We start from the raw sequence: 22978 nt of genomic DNA on the forward strand, positions 1-22978 counted from the left end.
GTCTCTCCTATAGTCCTTTACCTATCGAATAATTCTTGTTCTAAACTCCTTGTTCTTCATCTTAACTAATCATTTCTTGTGATGCGGCATACTAAATGCTTTCCTGAAACCTAGCGAGATGAGATGCTACCATGTTTAAATTTCCTAAAACATCTGTTATCTTATTGTAGAAAGGTATCAGGAGAGTCTGCCATGAACTACTTTTGATAAACCATTTTATCCCATTTTCCATTTATCTCATATGTTTAATTATTCTTTCCTTCTAAATTATATTTAGATATTTTATGCTTTGAAAATCTAGCTGATGAGTTTGTCTGAGTAGTTTTTCCTCACCCTTCCCCCTTTTTTAAACGTAGGTGTTACATTTGTTCATCTCCTTATTTAATTAATTTATTGAAAACTGTAATAGAGGCTTTCTGTCATTGGCCTGCCCACCTGTTTCTGGGCCAACCGCCCACTTTCTCACCTGCCAGGCCTTGATGATATATAATTATGATATTAATTAGGTGGGAGGCTGCCCATTTCTTGCCCCGCTATCAGGGGATGCTATCTGCAGTTCCGTTCCTCTCCTATACCACATCCCAAGCCTCACAGATGGCATCTACTGTTCTTATCATTGCCAGCCCCACACTGGGCCCCAGAATCCTCCAATCCAGACCACAACCAGATCCCTCCAATCAGGCAGCCTACTTCACCTTCATTCTGGGCTGACTAGCTCCCTGAACTCTTTTCCCTCTTGGGCATGGTCCCCCTGGGACCTTTGGCCACACAGGCCCTGGCTTTACCTCCAATGCCAGTTGGAAACCCCAGGCTCTCAGCTTTGGGTGTCCCTCACAGTGGGCCCCTGGCCTCTTTGACCATTCTGGTCCTGGCCCCAGAATTGACCAGTCAAGGGTATTCTATGTCAGGCTTCTGACTTTGTAGCCCACTCTCTAAACTGGGTCTGCCGTCTTGGTCCTACCATGGGGTAACCCATCCAGTTGTGGGAGCTGGGGTTATTAAGGTGCCCCAACCCACCTTTCATCAGGGTGGTAACTGGCCTGGCTTTTCTTGGGGGCTCCCACGCCACTGGGAGCTCCACCAGGCCACCCACTCCTGGCAGGGTGCAGTTTTAGGTCATGCCCAGAACCAGAAGCCTCCAAACCATCCCCTTAAGCTCCTGCCATTACCTCCAGGATGTTGCATTCTGCCTTGCAGCCAGGCAATGCCCTGTTTATATAGGTGGCCAGAGATCTAAAAATGGCCACCGCAATCAAGCACCTGCTGGCTACTTGGCTCAGCCCTTAAAGTGGCAGGCACCAACAGTGTCCTGCCACAAAAACCCTTGCTACTGGACCTTCAGTTTCATAGGCCAAATCTTTCAGAATTCTTGGATGAAGGTTATTTAGTCTCTCTGACTTGACTGAATTAATCTTTTGGAATCCACTTTCAATTACATGTACTATTAGGCTAGATTACCAGTTGTCTTTTGTCTCTTTTTTTTTTAATTTAATAAATATAAAACCAATAGGGGTCTTCAGGTCTCATTTTAGAAGAAAACAATATAAAATTTTCCATTTTCTGTCAATTGGCTGAATATTTTTTTATATTGTAATACCCAAAAGCTCATCTATCCCAACAATAAAGTTCAATAAAAGGTATCACCCACAAAAATTATTGCCTCTTGCATATTTCCTGGATCATTGTAGCTGCAATTTCATTTTAGAACTACCAATAGCATAAGGACTACCAATAACATCATTTTAGAACTACCGATAACATTAGGATTCTCCAATGTTATTAGGTGGTCTTGAGAATGTTAAAATGAAACCTTAACAGAAGAGTATTCCCTTTCTCTATGACAGGTTGCATTTAAAGGCCACATAATTGCTATCTTCTGTAGAAATATTCCAAGTAACATCCTATCATTGAAGATCAGTTGCCATAAAGCACTAACCATTCAGGTGAAAGGTAAGAAATAAAAATGTCTTAAGAACAAGAATGCATGTACAGTCACAGGAAGGATGCTGTAAACTCCATCAGGTTGGCCCAGTAGCAAAGCAAAATCTGGACAGTATAAATCTTTGTCCTACCCCTCTTATTCTTGCCCATATATTATGTGCTGTATCTCCCAAGAACTGTAGTGTGAATTCTCATACAAGGTTTGCCTATTGGGTAAATACATAAAGCAGATACTTTAAATAAGTAAAAAGCAGTTTTGCTTTGATTGTAGGCAAAAGTGAAGCCCCATTTAGGAACATAATCTGTTTAGTAGCAGGTTCTGTCAGATACCAGCCTTGTTGCTTATAGCAACAGATAACTGCACTAAGTGCCTTACCAGTAAACAACCACACTATGTATCCAGTTACTTTAGGAACTGCTGGTAACAGAAAAAAAATCTTCCAGAACAGCATTTTAAGTTAATAATGTAATTAAATATAATAACAGTAATTGAACATGTACAAAAAAAAAGAAAGAGATATACTGTAGTTTAAGGGGAGCACAGCCTGTTTAACTACTGACTCGTGTGAATATAGCCTTACCTTCTACTCTAATGACTTTGTTGATCACTTATAAATAGTGTGACAAAACATCTGATTGCCTTTTCTTTATTGAAGTCTCTGGAAGGCCTTCCCTTGACTTCAAGAGTTGAATGGTTCAAGTCCTTAATGGTTATGAAAAGCAACAGATTCAAAGCCTCGCAGATTTCAATCTGTTGACAACAAAACAGGGATAACATGGTGTGTGCCACTTTAAAGCAAGCCAGTGAGACTGAGGAAGCCTGGTAGGTGAGGCTGATCCCCATTAGGACTGCCCAGCAGGCTAAAAGCCTGACCGGTGGAGACAATGAGGAGACTCATGTGACTGCTGGGACAGGGAACTGGCTGATGGAGTCTGGGCTGGGTCAGGGCCCCAGGCCCAGCAGAGTGCTGTGAGTTGGCCATTACAGTCATAGAGCACAAGGAGCAGTCATTTCAATAATCAGAGAATGGGGTAGGAACTATGGGGATGAAGGAGGCTCCAAGGGTCTCTAGATAGTCCCCAGCCTGGCTGAGGCTAAGAGTGAGTGGCCCTGAGAGACCTGGGCAGGGCTATACTCAGTCAGGGCAGCAGACCAGCAGATGAAAGAGAATAGACTCTGAGAGGCCTGAGGCATGGGGAGAACAGTGCTAGGCCAGAGTGTGTACCTGAGAATTATGGTGGTTAAGTTCCTGTTGGGGCTGGAGGCCTGGAAGTATGTATAAGTAGTGATATAGCTCAGAGAGGAGGGCCCAGAGAAAGAGGGGGGTGGCGGATGACCACAGAAGATGGTTGCTTACACCTTGACTGGCCTGGATGATGCCAAGGCCCAGAGGGGGGCTGACAGGTGAATGCTTACTGTAGAGGAGCAGGCCAGAGCCACAGAGGGCTTGGCACCCCAACAAGCCCAATCCTAGGGCCAGGGCTAATATAGGGTCACAAGGTCCTGACATAGCATGGACCACAGATGAGAGGTGGAGGCCAGGGCCGTCCTAGCCCACATGAAGGGTACTAGGAGAGTCACCTGAAGGTAGAGACTTAAGGAGCTGGGCCTATGGAAGGATAGGGCCAGGATGAGCTTGAGAGAGCACTGGGGTGAGAAAGTGGAAGAGCATCCTGGAAGGGAGAAGAGTAAATCTCTAGGGGAAACCTAGGTAGAGCTCGGTGGAACAGCAGGGTGGCCTCACAGGGCAGGACAGAAAACTGCACACTGCTGGGGTCAAATGCCTATAAGTAAATCACGGGGGCACAGAAGGGAATTGGAGAGTATTTATTCACCAAGGCGCCCCCGGGGGTTACAAGAAATAATGGCCACAAACTAGCAGAGAGCAGATTTAGATTGGACATTAGGAATAACTTCTTCACAGTTATGTCGGGACCCAGGGCATCCAGCCAGCAGCTCTCCCTGACTCCCACCCGGGGAGATAAGGGTCCGGGGCCTTAGAAGGCCGTCAGGTGGGTACTTGTGACGCTTGGAGTGGAATTAATTAGGCGGACGCTTATCGGTTGTAAAGCAAGATTATTTACTCATGCCATCAAGGTGGTAAAAGACGGAGGTCAAAGATACTTGGTTAGTTTCAGCTTAGAGTTCGTAGGTCGTAGGTCGGTCTGCATAAGAGTTTGGAGGTTGGGCAGAAGGTCGGGCCGGCGGGTCGTTGATTTACGTCTGATTGGGTCGAGATGGGGGAAACTGACAAGTGATCAATTTGTCAGTTACTCTCACGCATACGTTCAGAGGTTTTTAAGGTGTGTGCGCGGAGGTCTCCCACTTCACGGAAGTGAAGACGGGTTTTATTTGTGTAATAGCCAATTGCTTTTCACCACGTCATAAATTTAATTAGAATCGCCAATTGTATAGTGGTCTTCACTAGGTTGTTATCATAGGATTACTCCTTGTTTTCTTTGACCAATTATAATGATTTATGTACAGCACAGAAGGCTAAGTTTTATTTTATGTTGGTGTCGCAGTTATAAATTTCTTTTTGACATGCGCAGCAAAAAAACTGTTACTATCTTCTTGTTAGTTAACTCTTAGTTAACCTAGTGCAGACTAAAACTGTTTTGAATGGTTTTACTTCTTTGTGACATGGGCACTACTTAATTTGGTTGTGACATGCCCCCTTGCCCATGGCACAGCAAGTTGCATTATGTTTATGTATAGACCATTTTCGTTATCATTGTTCGTGTTTGGCAAGCGGGTGTATATAAAAGCAAAAAGCATGGTTAACTTCATTTTCAGATACTGTAAAATCCAATAACTAAAACATATAAATATAACAATGGCTATTATGATTAATGATAAACACAAAATAATCAAAGACGCCAACACTTAAATTAACTTAAACGCAGTAAACTGTTATTTTTGATTTTATGTAATCTTCTCTAATTTGATTTTCTAAGGTAACTGAGAGTGACGTATCAGATTAATGCCCCCTGTACGGGGGGTTTCTAAAATTGTGGCTTATTATATTTGAGTTAAATCGTAGCTCTGAAAACACCGATTTTCCGTACTGTTATCAGCGGCCATTTTTTATTGTTTTTACTGTTATCTCTCTTCCCAAATAGTTCCTTTTTTTCTTCTTTTAATGTATAGGTTCCTTTAGAACCTTGACTACTTCCCCACACAGGTTCGTATCCTGTTCGTGACGCCATGTCAGGACCCAGGGCAGCCGGCCAGCAGCTCTCCCTGACTCCCACCTGGGCAGATAAGGGTCCGGGGCCTTAGAAGGCCGTCAGGCGGGTACTTGTGACACTTGGAGTGGAATTAATTAGGCGGATGCTTATCGGTTGTAAAGCAAGATTATTTACTCATGCCGTCAAGGTGGTAAAAGACGGAGGTCAAAGATACTTGGTTAGTTACAGCTTAGAGTTCGTAGGTCGTAGGTCTGTCTGCATAAGAGTTTGGAGGTCGGGCTGGCGGGTCGTTGATTTATGTCTGATTCGGTCAAGATGGGGGAAACTGACAAGTGAACAATTTGTCAGTTACTCTCACGCATACGTTCAGAGGTTTTTAAGGTGTGTGCGCAGAGGTCTCCCACTTCACAGAAGTGAAGATGGGTTTTATTTGTGTAATAGCCAATTGCTTTTCTCCACGTCATAAATTTAATTAGAATCGCCAATTGTATAGTGGTCTTCGCTAGGGTGTTATCATAGGGTTACTCCTTGTTTTCTTTGACCAATTATAATGATTTATGTACGGCACAGAAGGCTAAGTTTTATTTTATGTTGGTGTCGCAGTTATAAATTTCTTTTTGACATGCACAGCAAAAAAACTGTTACTATCTTCTTGTTAGATAACTCTTAGTTAACCTAGTGAATCTATGGTGTGGTGGGGCTGCCTGTGTTGGGCAGTCCCCAGGAAATACCGCACCTGTGCTTTCCCAGTGAGAGGTGAGGATAGGGTTCTGGAAAGCAGCACCCGCTGTCTTTTGGGTTACCTTATAAATTCATAGTTTCATAGATTCATAGATGTTAGGGTCAGAAGGGACCTCAATAGATCATCGAGTCCGACCCCCTGCATGGGCAGGAAAGAGGGCTGGGTCTAGACCCCAGCTAGATGGATATCCAACCTCCTCTTGAAGACCCCCAGGGTAGGGGAGAGCACCACCTCCCTTGGGAGCCCATTCCAGACCTTGGCCACTCTAACTGTGAAGAAGTTCTTCCTAATGTCCAGTCTAAATCTGCTCTCTGCTAGCTTGTGGCCATTATTTCTTGTAAAAAATTCCCCGGAGGCGCCTTGGTGAATAAAACCTCTCCAATTCCCTTCTGTTCCCCCGTGATGACCTTGTGGAGGGGAAGGGTAAAGGGAGCACACCCTGAAAGAAAAGCAAGGGACGTGGGAAAGACCATGGGGTTAGGAGGGCCCAGAGCCCCAGAGAGTAGAAGGAAGCCTGAGCAGAGAAGCTAGGCTATTGTGGAGAAGGTCTGAGCTGTTAGGCAAGCCTATGGACTGAGTGAGCTGAGGCCAGGATATTAGAAGTCTGAGCTGGCTGGAGCCAAACCCAAAAGAAGGACCTGAGCATATCCAAGCCAGGCCTAAGGCATAGGATAGGCGTGAGCCAGCAGAGTCAGGCTACGATTTTGGGATTTGCCCAATGTAATACTGAATGGATGATTCTAGTCTGCCCAGGTGCCTATACAGACAGTGCAGCTTGATGACCATCTACCGAAGGGAAACACAGGGTAACTATAGCTATGTGGAATCCTAAGTGTCCAAAATTGCAATTACATGGCTGCATAAATGTCACAAAGAATGTGAAAGTCACATCAGATTTAGCCCTTGATTAATTTCATTTTGTGAAAACACTGCATGCTGAACAACAATTAAAGCCCAAAGCCCAGCTAGCGATACTATAAAAAATACTCTTTTTTAATTTTTTTAGTAGATAGAGATACTATAAAAAAAAAAATAGAGTTATTTTTAACTTCACAGGCCTGCACACACCACCAAGGGTCTCAAGATGTATTTTTTTCTTCTGACATCTATGTTGTAGTGTGTACTGTGTTCATACTTTAATGGGATAATGTCTCCTTTTCTTAGAAAAAATGCTATATTATTTTAACTCCCCCCCCCCCCCCCCCCCCCCCCCCGCTGATGGGGTGTGTTTTTTTTTAGTTTTTTTTTTTTTTACCCCCCCCCCCCCCCCCAGGCACAAAGGTTTAGGATGAGTTTATTTTCTCTTGGCAGCTTTAAAGATTGCTTTTAGTATTATACTCACATTTTTTCTCTTAAATATAATGACATTTATTTATTTTACCCAAAATTGAGAGGCAGCAATATTTACTGCTTAAAGCAGGGGTTTAATATTCAGGATAATGACACTTGATGCCAGGAGAATTGAGAAATCATTGACTTCATTCTTAACTTCTGGATTGTTGGGCAAGTTTCAGTTTCCTCATTTGCAATGCAAGGACAATCATATATTCTAATATTTTCTGAGATCTCCAGAGGGAGCCTATTATCCATTGTAGGTGCACAATGTCTCTTAATACCTTCTGCTTTCATTAATAACCTTTCTGCAACTGGAACTTCTGTCATATTTTCTTTATGAAACACCCTGTTCTCTCCTCTGTGCCATTGTGTCTGCATGACTAACTCTAATAAATACTTTTTATTATCAGTAGCATCATCCACTATTCAAATGAGACTTGAGCAAGGGTCCTGCTTTCATGTACTCATAGTCCCACTGACTTCTGTGGTGATGTACACAATGATGTACAAAGGGATAGACATTTTCTAGTACACTTATTTATTTATTAGATTACTATGATGTCCTTCATAACAAAGGCTCAGGGCAACCCAAATTAGAGAAACAAATAATATATGAAACAAAGGATGAAGAAAGGAAAATAGGAGAAACAAATTGCATTATAAAAGCTACTACAGTATTAAAATAAACTATGCAGCAACCGCCTCCCCTCACCCAATACTATCCCATCTAAATGTCTTCACAAATATTATGTTGGCAAAGTCTGACTCTTGTTTTTCTTCAATATGTGGTTCATTAAGAAATGATAGCCTCTTTACAGAAAAGAAGGTAGTTAGGTGGTTAGACTGCTAACTTGGGGACTTAGGATACTTGAATAAATTTCCTGTATTGTCATGGGCTCCCTAGAATAAGTGACCAGATATTATTCCATGTATTAGCTATGTAAGTTCAATTTAGATCTATAAATGTAGTATTGCAGGTGCCCTTTAAACTATTTTAAAGACACTTAGAATGGGAGTGCCCACATATTAAAGGATGTCAAACTGCACTAAATACCCTTTAAGCATCTTAATGCCTGCCAGAAGTGACATAATGTTATCTTCTAGTTGTTCTGCTTAGCTCAATATATGTCATCGTTAGTCTGCTCCACAGGGATAAAGCAAACAACTTGTAGTAATTCAGCACCTGATGATATGTGGCTCTTAGCCCTTCTACCTCTGACAAACTTTCCACTCTCCCAAACTCTATTACCCATTCCCTGGTACTGGACTCAAGCCTTCACCTCCACCTGCTCCCAGTGGGTATGGACCCAGCCCACATGGCACCAAGCTCTCAGTTCCAAGGACCCCAGGACAGCTGGTTTGGAATCTTCAGAGGCTAACCCTTTGCCCCACATCTGGGCAGCTCTCCCCTGTCCAGGAAAATTTGGAGGGGAACCTAGTTTCACTCCCTCCCCCAGGCACCTGCATTCCAGAAGGGAGGAGTGGGGAAAGGGCTGCTCCCCCAGGGTCCATACTATCATTGCAGTCAAACCACAGAAGCCCTGCATTGGAAGTGGAGCCACTGGGCAGCAAGAACATGGAACCCAAAGAGGCCCTGGCCTCCAAGATCTCATCACAATTCACTTTTGGGGCTCTGCTCCCAGAGAAGGGATACAGTCCTGGCTTCTTGCAATGCCTTTGCACTACATGCTGTTTAGTGGCAAGTCATGGTTGTGCAGGTCAGAGCTGGGATTAAGCCTTAATTTATGAGTGCTCTGAAACTGTTTTAACTTTGACAACACCTATCATTCCACATATTTAAAATTATTTAAATTAACCTGTAACAGCCTGTAAGTGTAAACCTCTCCCACCTTCATAAATCTAAAAAAACCTTGTCATGCCTTTTAGGGTGACAGTATTTGGATCTTGGGGAGCATTGAATTTGCAGCTGAATAAAAGGCTATAACCTGTGGCCTAGCAAAGCTGCTAACCACAAGGCAGAATGGTATGTTAAAAGTAATGTTGCAAGATGCTTAGGCAAGCATTTTCCTAACAATATAGTAGGGTTGTAAGATATATAGCTCATTATGTAATTTTTAGAAGATACAACAGATTTTGCTTATGAATGCTTATGCTAAGCCAGCCATTTGCTTATGCTAAATAAACATTTTAACTGTGTCAACCATTTTTAAGTGAGTCTGTGAAAGTCTGTGTGCTGTGAATGAGGTAAAGTCTTAGGAATGTGGAGATGGTACAACATGGGATTGAAAAACAGACTGTAATGTGAAAGACAACACATAGCTGGTAATAGAATCTGAGATAAACATATGCGAAAAGGTGAATTGTGATTGTTAAAGAAGCCTCCAGAAGCTTTCAGGCTTTGGTTGCAGTCTGCCCAAATGATCAAAAAAAGCAGGGGTCAGGGTCTTAGGCATACACTCATAGCAAAACGACATGTAAATAAGGGAAATACAGGTAATTCCATGCTAATGAAACAAACAGTAAACAGAGGCAGACCTTAAAATGGGAAGGACTAAGAGTGGAACAAAGGAGGGACAAAGTTGGGGTAAATGTAAGGAGCGTAAACCAAGGTGTATAAATATGGAAAAAACTAATGTTTGTGGCAGTTCCCTGGTTTGTTGGAGCATTGCCTGAAGCTGTCTCCATTTTGAATAAAGCTGTTGGTGAGCAGTGTGTGCTGGTGATGTGTGATGGCATTGATTCGTTGTCTTTTACGGGACCAAGAATAGAGTTGGGAGAGATATTACAAGATCTTTTTACAAGAACAAAACAAAACAAAAAAAAAAACAAAACGCAGACCTGAGGGAGGGCATGTTTTGCCTGAATGACTGTCTAACATCTCTCCCAATTATGTCTTTACTTCAATGAAAAATATTACCAAACATATTTTGCTTCTTTTATAGAGTATAGGCAAAACCCAGTTAGTTCTTAATGAGCTAGTTTAGCTACTGGAAGCAGTCTAGCTACTGGAAGCAGTCTAGCTACTGGAAGAGTCTACAATGACTCTACAACACTATGATATCTTCCATGTTTCAGGGTTGTTGATTGTAGTCGTGTTGGTCTAAGGGCATAGGCAGACAAGTTTGGGCATAATCGTTGAGTGTCACATGGAGCTGAAGTCTAATAATGTCTGCCTTTGTAACTCATTTCATCTTGACCTTAAGACTAGATCAAAAAAACATCAAGGAAGAGAAAGACCTTCCCATTTTTTATGTTAATAGCTTTTACAAAATTGATCAGGAGAGTACAAGATTGTACTTACTTAGATGTTTAAGTACCACTTAGATGCCTAATAGGTAATAGGATCTGGCCCTTAGTACTTGACCCCTAGTGAAGTCAATTAAATCTTTTATCATTAACTTCAGTAGGTACAGGATCAAACTCTTAGTCTCCATGACTCCTCACTTCCCCAAGTATAAAAATAAAGATAACCGTATTCTATGCCTCACAAGATTGTCACAATGTTAGTATATCAATGCTTGTGAGAACCCAGATTCTTTGATAATTGGAGCCATATTGGTGCCAATGTTTGGTGCCAATATATAAAAATCCCCAGAATAAACACCGAAACTGCACAGCATGGTGGCTCCTTTAATCTTCAAATTTCCCCCAGATACCCCTGTCTTCTGCTGACTGACAGAAGGGTCCTGTAACTCACCGCTCACCACCTGAGCCTGATTGTCAGGAGAGAAATCCACAGCTGCCATTTCAGGTGTGGATGGCAAGTCTGGGTGGCAAGTAGTGAGTGATGGAGCCCCTCCATCAGTCAGTGGTGGGATGCATGGCAGCAAACTCCAAGATTAAAGAAGCCACCATGCTGTATACTTCTGGTCGACATTCCATAAATCCCTGCTTATATAAAATACCTAAATGCTGATGGAGCTTATTTTTTAAATCACATAACAAGAACATGTATTACAGTGCTGAGAATCTTCAGGTTCATCTCTGTTGATGACTCATAAGTCAGGGTTATCAAATGGGGTAGGTCCTGTCATAACCCAAGGGTGTGATTTGATGTGTGCGTGCTTTGGCACTGCTAAATTATTTCCCGCCACTAGGAGCTTTCTTTGCAGGGTGCATTTCTAAGTTGCAAAGAGAAATGCACAGTGCAAAGGAGTTCCCACCATTCGCATGCAAATTTGTGTCCCACTATTGGCCAGTTCTAAATTATTCCCACGTGGTGGCTAGCGATTGGCTTGCTAGCCGTATAAGAGGCTTGAGCGGTTTCCGCCCAAGTTGGAGGAAAAGGAGAACTCCGAGGAGAACCCCGCAAGGGAGGACTCCACAACCATCTGAAGGAGGAGGAGGGCTTCACATCTTGTGAAGATCTCTATTCGCTGCGGAGCCTATCAAACCCAGTGCGTGCCCTAAGAAGGCTACAGGGGTCTGATCAACCTCTGGCCTCTCCCCGTCACCGAACGATCCCTCAGCAAACCCCTTCCCTGCGCGCAAGTTCCACGGAGCCTAGCAAACTTCGTGTGAGTGTATCCAGAGCTCTCTGCTTCGAGTTGTTTTCTTTGGTTGACGTGACAGGCTCACATGTTTAGAGCCTTCAACCGGATTGGGCTAGAGGTTCGCGTGGAAGAAACTCTTGTCCGCCTCTCTTCTTTTCTGTCTGTAACTGCAACTCAAGCAAGTTTTCCTGCCTGCACCACGACCATCTTCGGTGTAAGTAAAATAATCTTTAATCAACCGCTAAGCGTCCGTGCCTAATTCTAGTCCGCTGGCCTGCATTCCCCGACCCACGTGCCAGGGCTGCTGGCCACAACCCGCACCGCGAAAGCCCCCAAGAACCTGGGACCGCTCCCAGCCTGCACATGGCGATGAGGATGGGATCAGGGGAAGGCATGCTGGAGCTAGAATTAGTTAAGAACTGCCCTTGGCGCAGTGCAAAATGCCAAGTAGAAAGCTTTATGGAACTGGAGGCGCATATCGCTTACCACCAGGTGGGCGGAACGGGTGAGAGGTTTATCAGCGGACGCCTTTCGCTGAAGGGACAAGAGGGAGCTTCCGAAGACGGAGCCCCGAGAGAGAGGGAAGTGTATCTGCACCCCGCGGCATTCGGGTGTATAATGAGCGATGAGCGGGTCCTGTTCAGGCCCCTTGACACTGTGTCCCTCGCCAGAGTCAACCCGGCGGGCGCAGTGAACCCGACCCTCGCCCGGGTGTGTGTCCGTTGCCTAAGATGTGCTCGGGAGAGTGAAGAACTGGTGCCGATCGACCGGTTCGCCCCCTTTATGCTGGCATCTAGATTAAGGGGTCGTGAGCTTCCATCCGAGCTCTGCGAAGATCTGGAGACGGAGGGACGTGCCGCGGATGAGAGGGTGGCCTCACAATACGACAAGGGGGGAGTGCTAACTGCAACTTTCCATACAATAACTGATTTAATGCAAAATAATTTAAGTTTGAAAGCCCAGCTGCGTATGGCCGTTCAAGCAGCCAAAGACGCGGCTGCGAAAGAAAATCTTGAGACGCCACATCAAGATGGCACCGAGCAAGGGGGAGACCACGTGGAAGAACCGGAAGAGAAGGGTGGAGCTTCGAAGAAACCCACGAGAGTTGGCCGGTGACCCCGCCCACCGACACAGCGTCGCTTCCGGCGATCCCGCCCACTGATGCAGTGTCGCTTCCGGCGATCACACCTTCATGCCGACGGAAGGGAGAATCGAGCGGAGGAGTGCATCCGCCCCTCCTGCCTGAAGTAATAACAGCAGCAATGACTCCCACAGCAGTAGTTCAGCCTGTAACAACATCAACTCCTGAAAGAGCAGCTTGTCCTGTAGCCACGATCAACCCAGTGACTGATGCACAAGATGAACTTTGTGCCGCCACCAGTCGCTTTCGTGCTTGGACGGAGTTACTTCAGCTGTACAAAGAATCTGAAATGGAGTCTGACGAGTCTATAGTCTCATGCCTGGAACTCATGTACGTGGAGTCTGAGCTTGACTAACCGCCTTGTTGTGTGTAAATTTTTTCAATATGTTGAGATACGTTAACTTATTTTCTGAGAGTTTTGTTTACAGATCCGCAATTCAGATTGCGTGGCGGAGAGAAGCCCCAAGAAGGATGACATCATTGAAAGAAGTGAGGGCTTGACGCGTGACTTCGCCATGACGCCCACTGAAGCCCTGATCGTGCAGTTCTTTGTTATGAATCTGATTATGTGTATATGTATTTGTGCTGGTTATTATTTGATTCAATCCCTTGAGGACGAACTTCTTATGTTAGCGAATTTTGTGTTTACTCGTTTAGTTCAACAACCCGTGGTAAGAGCTCTTGATCACCTGAGTGATGAGCATGTAGCATAATTCAGCTGTGCCTTCAGCAAGGGGGGATGTTACAACCCAAGGGTGTGATTTGATGTGTGCGCGCTTCGGCACTGCTAAATTATTTCCCGCCACTAGGAGCTTTCTTTGCAGGGTGCATTTCTAAGTCGCAAAGAGAAATGCATGGTGCAAAGGAATTCCCACCATTCGCATGCACATTTGTGTCCCACTATTGGCCATTCTAAATTATTCTCACGTGGCGGCTAGCGATTGGCTTGCTAGCCGTATAAAAGGCTTGAGCGGTTTCTGCCCAAGTTGGAGGAAAAGGAGAACTCCGAGGAGAACCCCGCAAGGGAGGACTCCACAACCATCTGAAGGAGGAGGAGGGCTTCACATCTTGTGAAGATCTCTAAGCGCTGCGGAGCCTATCAAACCCAGTGCATGCCCTAAGAAGGCTACAGGGGTCTGATCAACCTCTGGCCTCTCCCCGTCACTGAACGATCCCTCGACGAACCCCTTCCCTGCGTGCAAGTTCCAGGGAGCCTAGCAAACTTCGTGTGAGTGTATCCAGAGCTCTCTGCTTCGAGTTGTTTTCTTCAGTTGACACGACAGGCTCGCGTGTTTAGAGCCTTCAACTGGATTGAGCTAGAGGTTCGCGTGGAAGGAACTCTTGTCCACCTCTCTTCTTTTCTGTCTGTAACTGCAACTCAAGCAAGTTTTTCTGCCTGCGCCGCGACCATCTTCGGTGTAAGTAAAATAATCTTTAATCAACCGCTAAGCGTCCGTGCCTAATTCTAGTCCGCCGGCCTGCATTCCCCGACCCGCGTGCCAGGGCTGCTGGCCACAGCCCGCACCGCGAAAGCCCCCGAGAATCTGGGACCGCTCCTGGCCTGCACAGGTCCATGTGCTGGATCCAGAACATGGAGCCATGTCATCTGGCCTGTGGGGCTGCCTGTAGATCAGAAATTTGGTGGTGAGATGAGCAGCGGCTGCTGTGGCTCCTGAAGTTACAGCAATTAGTACTGTCAGCACTTGCCCCACTGCCAAGTTTATGGCCCTATAAGCAGCCCCACAAACCAGATGACATGGCTCTGTGGGCTGGATCTCATCCATTGACCATATCTTTATCACTCCTGACGTAAGGAAATGTTACATTGTCTAAGAAGATACTACTTTTAATTTGCTGTTTAGATTGTAGCATAGTATAGAGATACCCAAATTAGGCTGGGTTTCAAAAGTAGCCTAGGTATGGCAACTTGGAGGTCAGATGAACTGAGAAAAAATATAACTGTGCTAAGCACTGTGTTGCAGAGGCTAGACTGCTTCCAGTAGCTAAAGTAGTTCATTAAGAACTAACTGGGTTTTGCCTATACTCTATAAGAGAAGCAAAATATGTTTGGTAATATTTTTCACTGAAGTAAAGATATAATTGGGAGAGATGTTAGACAATCATTGAGGCAAAACATGCCCTCCCTCAGGTCTGTGGGTTTTTTTGTTTTGTTCTTGTCAAAAAATCTTGTAATACCTCTCCCAACTCTATTCTTGGTCCAGTTAAAGATAGTACTAAACAAATATTGCATATTCCCTGAACTGTAATAGCTACAATGACTCTACAACACTATGATATCTTCCATGTTTCAGGGTTGTTGATTGTAGCCATGTTGGTCTAAGGGCATAGGCAAACAAGGTTCTTTGGGTAAATGTGATATATTTTATTAGACCAACTAAATAGTTGGGAGAAAAAAATGTTCTTTGTAAGCTTTCCTGCACAAATATGCTTCTTCAGGCACTGGAGACAGCCTGCTGTTGGTTTGGGTGATCTCCTGGGTACATTAGAAGCCAATATGCAAAACTGCAGGTCTATGAAAATGCAAATGTTAGAACATGCCATAAATCCAATGTCTATATTTAGTCCATGGTTTTTTGTATGAGTAGATCTATGAAGTGAAGTTCATAGGTTCGTCTACAAAAGGTGTTTTGTAAATTCCCTTTGAGGATTAGAACTGAGAGATCAGAGAGAGAATGGTTATCTTGTGAAAAGTGTGCACCCACCAGCATTTCCTCTAACCTTCACGGTGTGCACGGCCACACAGGTGCACTTATGCCACGCTGCCAGGTGCACCTGCACAGCCATGCACACCACACAGCTTAGAGGGAACACTGGTACCCACAGGAAATTGGATATTCTTGTCTTTGGTAGATATTCGGTATGCATTCATTCTGGTATGCAGTTGTTTGGTTTCTCCTACACATTTGCCATCAGGGCATTGAGTACATTGGATGAGATATATAACATTCCTGGAGGTGCAGGTATAAAATCCAGGAATGGTGATGGTTCTGTTGTTGGGTGTATTTATTGTGGGAGTGGTGGAGATGTGTTGGCAGGTTTTACATTTCTTGTCCTGGCATGGTCTGGATCTGTTCATTGTGGTTTGGCCCATGGAAAGTTTGCTTCTGATGATGAGGTTAGCAAGGTTTGGTGCTTGTTTAAAGATTAGGATGCATGGTTCTGGAAATACTTCTTTGAGAAGTGGGTGTTCTTCTGGCATGACTTGCAATTGTTTAAGGATTTTTCATATAGGTTCCAGGGAAGGATAGTATGTCATAACTAATGGTGTGTAATTCATAGGGATTTTATTTTTCTACTGCAGTAATTCCTCACATGGTATCCAGGTACCTCTTTCAAAGTTCTCACATGGTATCCAGGCAGCTCTTTCAAAGTGTGATCTATCTCTCTGGAGGAGTGTCCTTGTTTGGTGAAAGCCAATTTTGGGTGAAACATCTTTCCTCTCTAAAGGCTTTAATTTCTGTCAAGATACTACAATGAGGAGAACTAAAATAATTTTTTGATGCCTCCATCTCAAGGAATATCATAGTATCGTAGTGCTTAGGGTCGGAAGGGACCTAAACAGATCATCAGGTCTATCTCCCACATATTTCCACAACCAAAATGAATCCACTTCCAACAACACTTCATCCTGTGGCAACATCAAGGAATAGATTAGTGCCAAAAAATAAAAAAAAACCCTCATATTGGACACTTCACAGTGGATGAAATCCAAACCTTGACCTCTATAGTGACTGCTTCAGGGGAAGAATGAACAACGAAATAATCAACAACTAACACCACCATAACAACTTCTTCTCAGACAGAAGGGCCATAGAATCTCTAAGATCCAACGACCGAATAGTTATAAAAACAGGAGATAAAGGAGGAGCTATAGTTATCCTTAACCATGAAGACTACATAAAAGAAGCCAACAGACGACTCTCTGACACTACCTACTATGAAAAACTAAAGGAAGAGCCAATTCCTCTTTTCACCGTAAAACTCAAAACCACCATTGCATCATTTTCTTCTGAAATACAAGAAAAAACTACAGAACTTGATCCCCTCTGAATACCCAGTTCAGGGACTTCTTGCATGCTCTCTAGAATCCACAAACAAAGGAACCCAGGCAGACAGTATAACATCCAACCATGAAACCCTAACTGAGGAAGTATCAGGTTTAACTGAATCCATCCTAAAACCTCTTGTCATCCTTGAGTTTTGTACAAGACACAACAGACTTTCTATGAAAACTTAAAAACATAGACCACCTTCCCAGCAACAACTGCCTAGCCACCATAAATGTTACCAGTTTATATGCCAACATCTCGCACCAGGTTGGCATCCAAGCCTGCTTTATATATCTACCAGAGCAAGATTAAAACTGAGAGCACAGACCACAAGATATTACTGAACTTATACACTTCATTCTTACACACAACAACTTCAGTTTCAATAAACAACACTTCCTCCAGACCATGGCCACAGGTATGGACATCAAAATGGTCCTACAATATGCCAACCTTTTTATGGCCCATTTGTAAAAAGAATTAATCAGAAACTGCACCATCAAACCCATGCTATATCTAAGATATATTGATGACATCATCATTTGGACTTAAAACCTGTAGTCTCTGATTGATTTCCATCAGAAATTCAATAATCAACACCTCTCCATCGTACTATCTCTTGAATACTGAGATACCACTGAACTTGGACTGAGGATAATACCCATAATCGCCACCTCACAAATCTCAAAAGGGCTTTCACCCAACATGGACATTTCTCCAGAGAGAGAGATTACATTTTTGAAAGAGCCACCTGGATACCACATGAAGAACTGCTGCAGTAGAAAAATAAAATCCCTACAAATCACACACCATTAGTTATGACATAGTATCCTTCTCTGGAACCTATATGGAAAATCCTTAAACAATTGTAAGCCATGCCAGAAGAACACCCACTTCTCAAAGAAGTCTTTCCAGAACCACCCATCCTAATCTTTAAACAAGCACCAAACCTTGCTAACCTCATCATCAGAAGCAAACTTTCTATGGGCCAAACCACAACAAACAGATCCAGACCATGCCAGGACAAGAAATGTAAAACCTGCCAACACATCTTCACCACTCCCACAATAACTAAAATCTACCAAAGACAAGAATATCTAATCACCAGCAGATGAACACTTTTCCCAAAATTACCACTCTCTGTCCGATCTCTCAGTTCTAATCCTCAGAGGGAATTTACAAAACACCTTTCATAGATGAGCCTATGAACTTCACTTCATACATCTACTGCATACAAAAAAGCATGGACTAGATACAGACATTGGATTTATGGCACATTATAACTTACCTGCCATTTGATAATCCAAGGTAACCTTTCTACAGTTTACTAGCTGCATTCTTTCACCAAGTCACCATCCTCTCCCTCATCCCCCCAACCTATTGTCTACCACCCATTTACATTTTCACAGACATGCATTTTTGCATCTTGGCTTCTAATCTACACAAGAGAGCACCCAACCTAAAAGCAAACTTTCTCCAATGCCTGAAGAAGGGTGTTTGTGCCTGAAAGCTTGCAGAGAACAATTTTTCCAATAATTTGGTTGGTCTAATAAAAGATACCACATTTATCCAAAGAACCCTGTCTACAACAGTACTGTCATAGCATTTAAAGTTTGTATAAAGTGAACAAGATGTACAGGGAGCAATGAAAGAATATTAAGAGGGTATTTTGACTCAATAGTGTCATATTTACTTCTTACCCAGATGAAAACCTCAGGTACTGAGTTTTAGTTGGTGAGAACACTGCATGCTGAAGTGCATTTATAGTTTAGATAGTGACTGCTGCCTACAGTGTAGACATAACCTGCACCTGCACATCAGGAAATTTAATTTACAAATTATTTATGTAATGGCAGTTTAAGTTTGAAACTTCTGATTTCTAACCTGTAACTTACCTGAAATTTTCAAGTGCTTGCAATATTACCATGCTGTGACTTCCAGTTTTAAAATTTTGAGCTGCTTTCTACAACATACATTATACCCTCAGGTACTTGTCCACCCATTAGTAATATGGAAGAGTTGTGAAAGACAAAGTTAGAAGCAAGCAATTTACTTTTGTTTTTCTTCTTCTAATGAATAGGTCAGACAATTTTCAGGATCACAACCAGATTCATATTTGTTAATTTTATGGCCCTTGATAGCATGCTTCACAGCAGCAGAAAAATAATCTTTTCAACGTCTGTCTGAATTTAACAATACATATCAAGTAAATTATTTTGGAACTTTGTGTTATACCATCACTGATTAGGGACTCTTTATTAATTGTCTTCTAATCTAATGCTTTGTAATAATATAACTAAATGCAGGTTTCTTAACGTGTATTCTTAATTTTGGCTCATTCAGAGGGTCTCTGATCATTTCATTATATGTTGAGGTCTTTTGTAATGACAGGGTAAGTATTCAAAAAGGAGCATGTAATTACAAAATGCCTGCATGTTATGTCTTCCAAAACACTGAGCACACTACATAGTAATTACTTTTGGAGCTACTAAATGAAAATACACAGCAGTATTCAGGAACATGTAATTACCCATAGGATTTCCTTATTAAATCTCTAACCTATATGAAAATAATAGATCTTTTCCCTTACAGAGCACTGACTATTTGATAATCTCAGAGACACTTACCAATTTGGCTGAATTCATCCCTGGTGTGACTCCATTCAGGTTAATGACATAACATCAGAGGTTGAATGTGGACCATTAATGAGGTCTCACAACAATTTGGTACAGTGGGAGGGGAGGGAGGTATTATACTCATGTTTCAGATAGGGTATTGAAGCACAGAGATACTAAACAACTTGGACACACTGAATCACTGGTAGAGATATCTGCACTATAACCCCCTTGGCCTAACCACCAGGCAACCTTCACTAACAATATGCAAGTGTTAGATCATTTTCATAGGTTATTTATATATTATAATGCATTGTAATATTAAATACATATTCAAGAATTTAGAAGTAGAAATTGCCTTGTATAGTGTGACCTTTTTTCCACTCATTATCAAGGATTTTATCATTTTCCCTCTTTCCTTTCTTCAATATAACTGCTTATTAAGGGTTAACATTTCTATGTGCTTCTTTTTTTTCCTAAAGAAGGATAATCACAGCCTTAAAGTAGGACATTTTCTTGCTGAAGGACAAATGCATCTATGGGAATTTCAAATGTAGTACAGCATGTCTGCTAAGACAATATCAGTTATGTTCAATGTGTATACAATGCCTGAATTGTAATAACACTGATTGCCAAACTAGGAAGAGTTTCTTTTACTTCTTAGGTCTTAGTTTATAATGGTAGATTCTTGCTTCTTCATATTTTTGTAAGATTTATGTTACAAAATACAGTTTAATCACCTGTGGGAACTGAGGAGATGCAAATGAACTAAAAATATCTAGATGTGCCTAATAATTTATAGTGGACATGGGAAAGCATACATAATTGACACAACAAGCCACAAAACATTGAGACAAATGTATTTTACACTTATTGTAGTAATGTTTCAAAAGAATAATTTAATATTTGATCAGTTCTGATGTCTTAAAAGAGAGAAAAGACAGGAAAGAGAAAATATCTTATACTGAATAGTTAATACACAAATAGTTTCTAATTGTTAGGAAGACAAATTTGAAAAATACTTCTACAATTGAGGTTACTGAGGAAACAATTTTCACCTTCAGAATGTTAGAAATGTAAAAATGATTCAAATCAATGTTCAAGACTTATGAGGTGAAAATAGGTAACTGAGCCCTAAAACACACAAGATTTGTATTTGCTGTAAGTGCAAATTTTGTGCTTCAGCACACAGTGCTGGGCACTGAGAAATGCTCCAAAGGGTATGTTTGGCCATAAACATTCAGATATGAAATGAAGAACTAAAACCTATTTCCACAAGTAGATCTTCATCACAGAACTCTGCAAAATTGTGTCTGTGTCTGTAGGGTAGGGGCAGAGTGTCCTTTTAATGAATGCATTTTAGAAACAATATTTATGGTACTTTTGTCAGATATTTATGGAGATTGGTGGGGTATAATGAATGGGAAATATGCCTGTGTAACTATATGAAAAGATGAGTTGAAGATACCCATCTTGAGGAAATAGTTGACTTGTGAAATGATTCAGATATCAGGGTAATTTAAACCAGGAATACTCTGAAACTGTCTAATAATAAAAGAAGATAGTCATTTAGTTGGAGGCAATATCTGCATGAATGGCAATTATAGGTATGTGTTAAAGATTACAGAACTGGATAGGTCCAGTCATTGTGGTAAAGTCAATTGGAAGATTGATTTGTTAGCTGTCACCATAAATTTCTTGATTTAAATTTGGATATGGAGGATGTATGTTGTCACTGGCTAAGTACAGACAGTCAAAAAAGCCTGAGGTTGAATTCATTTAATCGTCTCAGGTTACTCCAAGCTGCATAGATTGAGCCAATCAGCAAGTAAACAAACATTGACTTTTGATTCCAAAAATGCAGACACATGCCCGCAGTGGCCCAGGCCAGAAGCTAGAGGGTACGAGAGCATGTCTCCCTGCTCGGCTGGAACAGACAGCTTGGGCCAAGGCTAGCCTGCCCATGCTATGAGGGAAGGTTCATGTGGGAGTACTGCGAGACTGAGTTAACTTGAATCTGGTGGGGTCTGGGACAGTTCAATAAAACAATTCAACTTGAATCAGTTAAGTCTGATACTATATCCATCCAGGCTTATCCTAAACTCGTTTCTACCACTTTGAAACCAGTTTATATGCACTGTACTTCTGTTGTGTTACAAATTTGAACAGGTTTCTGATTACCTATACCAGTTCACGTGTAATTTCTGTCCCTAGCTGTTATGTCCTTCATTCCAGTTTTGGGTAGGACTTTAGGCTGATTCATAATGGCATGGTTTCTAAGGAAAAATGGTTTCTGTGGGCAAACCAGGAACAGTGCAATCAAAAAGACTTAGACCAGGAGTTGGCAACATTATGCTGCCCGGGCTGGCACTTATAACTCAGCTCCCTGCTGTGAGCTACAACTCCCCTCTCCTGCACCCCCCCAAGGCCAAGCTGCCTGTGCATCCCTTACAGCCAATACTTGGCCCCTCTTACAGTTAGGTAAATGTAGGCAGGAATGAGCAACCAGGAGGGCTGCTGCAGAGGGTGCGGGGCAGCTCAGCATAGCTGCACGCTGTCCAATACTTTATGATGCCCCAAGCCTGATCATAACCTCTTCTCAGCCTACTAATCCTTACCTTAGACTGATTCCAAGCCCCAGTAACAGGTCCTCATTTAGTGTTTCTAGTAAGAATATCATGATTTCAAAAGAGGATAGCAGTTTTCTTACCATTTCACTCAATTTGCTACATTTTTGGAAGGCATGGAAACAGTTTATAACTTATGTCATATGCATCTTCATTTTTAGGATGAACAATTTGTTCTCTAAAACTCACTTGCCTGTAGCCAAAGAAGCATGATTTTTTTTTTTAATGTTAGATCTAGACTTTATTATTATTTATTGAGCAACAACAGTGCACTTGTTGATATACAATAAAGAGCTAAAACCGTTCTTGCTCCAATCTGGGACATGCAAAGTTTGGCTTATGTTTTTTTTCCCCACCCCAAGCTTGCTGTTACTGTTTTTATTGCAAATAATATGCCCCAGAATACAATGGACACCTTGTCCTTGAAAGGCACAATGAAGAATTCTCCCCCCATCCACCCCTCTGAATATGGCAATATAGAGCAGGGATAGAGCCTTCAGCTGATTTACTCTCCATTTCCTGCTTAACTAAAGCTAAATTCCTAGCTGTCAGAGGCCCTTACAGGCAGTTCAGCCAGGACTAATTGGCCTAATCTGCCTGAGGCTCTAACTTGCAGCCCTAGCCTGGCTGATGAACTAACTAGCCACTATTAAGGTCTCCCGATTGGCTGCTGAGGATAGCAGTCTTCTCATTTAAATCCACCTGTGGCAGCATACTGCAGGCCAACCAATAGTTAGCCTGAATGTTTGCTAAATCCTGTACAGTTGATTCTCTGACATGATCGTGCTCAGCTCTGTTTCTTGATTCTAGCTTTTTGGACATTCTTGGTTTTGGTAACTCAGTCTCTTACGCTAGAATTCT

Source organism: Alligator sinensis, unplaced genomic scaffold, assembly GCF_000455745.1.
Source record: "Alligator sinensis unplaced genomic scaffold, ASM45574v1 scaffold10_1, whole genome shotgun sequence".
Classification (NCBI taxonomy): Eukaryota; Metazoa; Chordata; order Crocodylia; family Alligatoridae; genus Alligator; species Alligator sinensis.